A 6,427-nucleotide genomic window follows, 5' to 3' on the forward strand; every position below is an offset into this window, starting at 1 on the left:
GAATCCATTCTGTGAAAATGACCCCAGAGTTACAGCCGTACCCACTCAGCACTATCTGGTGGGCCTACAGTATTACTCACCAAGTTTTTTTTATAGCATTCCATACACACATAAACGTCAGTGTCATTGTGTGCAGTGGCAACATATATTACAACAAGCCTTCCACTTCTAATGTATGCATCATAAAGACTGAACTGCACAGCATCAAAAACACTGAAGGACATATTTTTAATTCTAAAAAACAGTTTGTTGAACGTTGTTTCCCTGAATCTCCAGCAGGTGGTGCTGTATGATAAGTGATGAGAGGAAGCTTAACCTGAGCACAGAGACTCCTTCAGTAGCACACAGTGACAATACACAGCTACCATTGCTACTCAACATATATGTTTAAGGCTGCTGATTGATACTCTACAACAGGTGAACTACTTAATGCCCACACTGTGATGCATTGTACATGTGGGATGCAAACACAGGTGTTTTTTCTTGTAATTATCACAAATCATCTCAATTTACTGGGTCACTGAGCAAATGAAGCGCATAAATCCATATTAGCTCCAGATAGATGTGAAGAGCAGATTAAATGTAGCGCTGTGCTCTTTGCTCATCCCCGCGGCACACCGGTGGCCGCCAAGGTGAAAAGAATCGTTCCGCGGTGACCTCTGTGTGCCTCTGCTTATCTAAAACATGCCCTAGCTCCCCTGTCCGCCTCTTCAGGCCTGGTAGCCACCAGCTTGTTACAATGCCATTGGCACGGCTGCACAGTTGGCGTCCTTTTCCCTTTTCATCTTAATAGACGGGCTTCTCCACAGCTGCCACATGTAGAAGAAAAAGAACTGCCTTATCGGCCACGACACGGCCTCTCAATTGTCAATCTGATCGATGTGTGCAGCCTGCATCTAGGCCACTGCATTAGTTGTGGAGGCTCTTAGCCGCTCACCATGGATACACATCAGTGCTCACATCTTGTTGCTGTTGTGGTGTTATTGTTTTGTTATGTGGCTCAGGCTGGGTATAACACGGTGTCCGATTAAATGTTGACACAGCACCGGTCTGCTTAATGTCGGTGACAATGTGTTTCATGTCATCGCGACCAGAGACACAATCTACCATCAGTTTGTGAAATAGTGTATTAACCTTCAGTATACATGGTATTGAGAAGCTAAAATACATTTGTGTTCTGTGTTGGTGTCTGATTTGGTGCTTCATGTCATGTCACCTTTTTTCCTTTTTTCTATTAAGTGAAACCCTTCATCCACAACCCATTTAACAACCTCCTATGGCTGTCAGAGTAAAGAAAGCTGTGCGAAGAAGGCGTCTCAATGAACTCAAACGCAGGTTAAAAAGCTGTTGCGGTCGTTTAAGAGGCACCATGATGTTTTGTATTGACGGCATGTAATACCTCCGCAGAGGTCCTCCTCTTCCACCGCCCTGTCCTGCTCTCTCCCCCTGCTAGCTGGAGGCCAAAAGCCTGGGCAGCCATGCCAGTCCTAATAAATCCTCAACTGAGAGTGGCGGCGGCAGCAGCAGCAGGACTGCATTCTTCAGGAGCCAGCACTTCCCCTAATCTGCCCTGGAGATGGAGCAACAGTTGGCCTGGCTGCTGGGGAAGGGGGGAAGAGAAGAGGGGGGGGGGGGGGGGGGGGGGGGGTAATGCTTTCTGTTGGTCTCCACACAGAGACCAACAGAAAGCATTACACTACCTGCCACACTTGTTTTTTCTCCACAATGTTTGACACTTTGAGCCCCTCTGGTGTGTTTGTGTGGGAGAAAGCAAAAGCATGAGAAGCTCTGGAGAAGCTCGGACGAGGAAATGCCTTGCAGATGTGTGTTGCAATGTTGCCACTTGCTTCAGCCAAGAGATTTTTGTTGGCCCTCAGCAGAACATAATTCTACGTCGTAAACGGGTTGAAGGGTTTCATATACAACATGGAATTGCTGAAACGTATTCGCCTCTGTGTGTATCCCATTAGCTGACAGTGAAGGTGATTACCACACTTATTGTGTGACAGACCCTGGTCAATAGCTTTCGGTTTGGTCCAGTTATACAGCTGACACAGCCTGTGCGGTCTTTATAGAGGAGATCAGGCCCCTGTGACTGAATTCCTCTCTGCTGGTCTCTAGTTCAATTGATTGCTTTAATTTGGCCCATAATGAGTAGGATGCCTCCTGCCTGCAATTAGTCTGTTTGTGTGTGTGTGTGCGTGCATGTGCGTGTGTGTGTGTGTGTGTGTGTGTGTGTGGGCGCTGAGTTTAATTAATGCTGTGTGGCTTAGGAGGAGCCTGCAGGAACAGGAGGACCCACGACTGCGCTGAGCTTCCACTGACACCTCAACCCAAAGTGTGTCAGGGCAATAACTTAATTTAATGGCCTCCCGTCTGGGGGAAGTTGCCAGATTTCTTTTTACCCTAATATCATGAATCCCAGTGTTTAACCTGGGGAACTGTGAGAGAGAGAGATAGTCTGTGAGAGTATATCGGGCAAAGTGTGTGTTAGTAGAAAGTTCCACATAACTTTACCTTACGGTATCAAGCAATTTGAACTCAGCCGACAACAATCTGGATGATAATCAAAATGGAAAGGAGGAATTGGCCTGAAAAGTAGGAGGCGTGTCTTGCTGGTTCAGAACATTTTCTCATGTCTTTTTACCGTTTAATGCTACTTTACACTTCTACTGTCACACATTTCAGAGGGAAATATTGTACTTCTCACTGCATTGCATTTATTTAACAACTACAACTATAGTAAACCAGTGGTTTCCAACCCTTTTGGTCTGTGACCATGCAAAGAAGCGTGTAATTGGTCCGCATTGTCACATATCAGATGTCTACGAGTTATTAGCACTGAGCATATATTTAACAAAATAAGCGAATATTCAAGATTAGTAATAAAAAAAAAAAAGTATTCAAATCTGTGAAGCAGAACTGAGTTTTTCTTCTGTCCTCCCTCATTAATCTTCTCAGTTTGATCCATTTATCAAACGCCCGCTACCTAATTGTATATAAAGTAGTGACAACTAGCTCCTTCTCAACGAGCTACAACTATAAAATGCTAATTATGCATTGATGCTTCAGTATTAACAATCTGAATGTAATGCATGATAATATATAAGTTACAGGGGCCAATTATCTGTAAAAGGACAATTTTTACACTTTGACACTAACTATGTTTTGCCAATAATACCACTTATATTTATTTACATGCAGGAATTTTACTTGTGACAGGGTATTTTTACATTGTTACTACTTTTAACTTAGTAAGAGTACTTTTACTCAGTACTCAGAGTACTTTTCCAAGTTCAACACAGATGAGTTCCAAAAAAAACAGCGAATGGGTCAGAAAGTAACTCTTCTAAAAGTTATATGCTGAAGAAAATCATATAAAATCTATTCTGGCCAAGAGAAAGTATAAATACATTTTAGGCTGTTTGGTCCTTTGGGGACATACACTCAATAAATACCATTGTTGCATACAGATAACGATATTGTATCTGTTAATGTCATTGTGTGCTCACTTTTGAGTGCATGTGACTAAACAGGGGGGACCTGATACACACCAACAGTAATACAATTGTGAAACCTGCATCCAGACATCCAGACATACAGACGGTTAACTACCAAAAGAGCGCATGTCCTCATCATAATGAAAACTAAATTCACCCGCAGACACTCTGTCTCTCATTTGTCTCCCCATTGCTCGGTCTTTTTAACATAAAATCATGCTTGCTCATCAGCAGAGGAGGCCGCGCGTCTCCTCTTGCTGGGCGATAGCAGCAGCAGCAGCAGCAGCAGCAGCTCCCTTGGGGCATGATGATGATGATGATGATGATGGTGGTGGTGGGCTTGCTTCAGTGTGTGCCGCCGCTGTCGGTCTGTAGTGAATGCAAATGAGGCTTTGCTCTCTCTGATATAGTCTCTGCGTATTCCGAGCACAAACTCTATCTCTTACTATCACAGACTCTCCCTCGCTGTCTCTCTTCCTATCTATCTCAAGGTCCCGAGGGTGCGCACACCCTCCTCCACCTTTGTTTAAACCATGACGATAAGGTGCACTTAGCACTTAGCTGTCACACACACACACACACACACACACACACACACACACACACACACACACACACACACAGCCAAATGGTGGCTTTATTGCACTAGTGGGCATGCAGATTACTATTACAGATTGTGATCATGCAGATCATGAATAGTTTTCCCTGGCGAGGTTGCAGTATAGTCCCTACAACAGGCTTTCCACTAAAGTATAATGTAAAATGTAATGTAATGCATGCCACCTTGTTTTTTTCATCGCTGATCTCGGGCTGCAGGGCACTTGGTCCCTGGTTCTAGTTCATCAGGTTGAAGGACTGTCACGTCCACTTCAGATAGCGAAAATGGGGCTGTTACCTGGACCGAGTCCTCGGTTGAATTTGAATGCTCATATGAGCTGAGAGCAAGTAGACCTCTTAAGCATGAGTCACCCGTCTTAGCATGTGGAGGAAAATATATTCAACCTTGCATTGTTGTTTATGCCTCATTAATGAGCGACTGCGATTATTTGTTTACAAATCTCCGATCTCTAGTAGGCCTCACCTCCACCTCAACTTAATTATGTTTGTGCTGTTTCATGCTAATTTGAAGTGTAAAGCAGACTTCTTAATGATGTTGTGTGTTTGATCGCTCCGAAGCTCCTCCACCAGTTGGATGGGTACCATTTGTTTTTCTCAGTCATTAAGCAGATAATCTTATGTTGATTTGCAAAAGCTAATTACAATATCCAGGGCTGGGGTTTTTCTGTGCAGTATAGAATAAAACAGTCGAACAGGTAGAGCTGGAGAGCTTTTAGCGGAGCGGCCCTGCTGTTCCACATTCTCTTTATGATCCTCATAAATATGACTTATTGTTTCCAGAAGAGAAGGAGACCATATAGCTTTTTTTTATTCACTGCCGCGCATCAGCAGTGCAGAATTGATTGACCTTGCATCCTAATGTATTTTCATAAACTGATCCTACAGGTTCTTAGTGCCAAGGGAAACAGACATAAGAATCAGACCAAGTTTTCCACCAAGCTTCTGGACACCATGCATTATATGCATCAAGAACAAGGCACTGGTATATTTTACAGCGTGGCTGTTTATGTCTCACACTAAAGTGAAACAGATAAGTCAGAATAAAAATGTCTGTTTATAAGGTCCCTAAAAGTTTATATGCTTTTAATGAAGAGAACCTTGTAATTTGAGCCCTCAGTCTGAGGCAAAAGATCCTTTATGCTTCACAAGAAGATGAGTCAGCTCTAAAAATCTGATCCTGTCCTTGTAAAGAGCGTGTTCCTCCACACCGTTCTCACAGGCCGGCAAAACAACAGTATTAGCAGTGACCTCCAGTCATACCTTCAGCTGCTCCTCCAGAAATATTGTCGCAGGCAAATGAAACCCAGGGAAAGAATAGAGGAGGGAGAGGATGCAGCAATGGCGTAGTTCTTAATTTAATATTTTCGCTGTTGAAGCAGGATTAATGCCTTTGATCTTGGTAAAATCACCATAAGACAACAAAAATGTGGAGTCATCTCCATTTGTTGTCACAGATGAAGTAATGCTTTTAAGTTTATGATGATGAGAGTGTACAGTGTACTCTGCTGTCAGCATCTGTTTCCTGCCATCCTCCAGGAGTTGTCTGCGGTCATTTCAGGACATTCACCACAGGGTAAGTCTTTGTTACTGTACCCACTAAAGACAGTCACTGCCAAGATGTCTCTGTGTCCGCCTCTTTTACATTCTCTATGTGTATGTCATCCATTTATCCCCCTGCTTCAATCCCTCTGTGTCTATACCATCATAATTGCTGTTATTGCCCTTGGCCTCAGCTGTGGTGGCAGATATCTCTGGGATAACAGCTTACTCTATCTCCCCTCCACCGTCCTCAGGGACAAACACAGACTGATGCTCCTGGCCCTGAAAAACACTGGCCAGCAGGATGGTAAACATTCATGTTAGTGTGGCTTACCTCTGTAACGGATAACGGCTACTTAGTGTATGTATATAGTAAGATGAATCACATTAACCAGAATGGATTGGGAATGCTTCCCAGTATCTACAACATGAGGATAATGCGTCTATGCAGGTGTTTGTGTCAAGGAACGCAGCTATATGCAGCAGCGTTCCTTTACACTGCACTGCTGCACAAACAGTCAGAAGCTGAGTGTCTGCAAATGAGCCCACACAGCAAAAAATGAGCAAATTAGAGTGTGTGTGTGTGTGTGTGTGTGTGTGTGTGTGCTTCTGCGAACATGCACTTGTGCGCATGCATTTGCCTTTGCACCTGGGTGTGTGTAAGTGTGTGTGTTTGTGTGTGTGATTGACTTCTCTCGCCCGGCTGTGTTGGTGTTAGCTGAATGTTGTTGCCTCTGAGACATGGACCTTCCAGCGCCTCCCGCTGTGGG

The sequence above is a fragment of the Cyclopterus lumpus genome, chromosome 14 (assembly GCF_009769545.1).
Source record: "Cyclopterus lumpus isolate fCycLum1 chromosome 14, fCycLum1.pri, whole genome shotgun sequence".
In the NCBI taxonomy this organism is placed as follows: domain Eukaryota; kingdom Metazoa; phylum Chordata; class Actinopteri; order Perciformes; family Cyclopteridae; genus Cyclopterus; species Cyclopterus lumpus.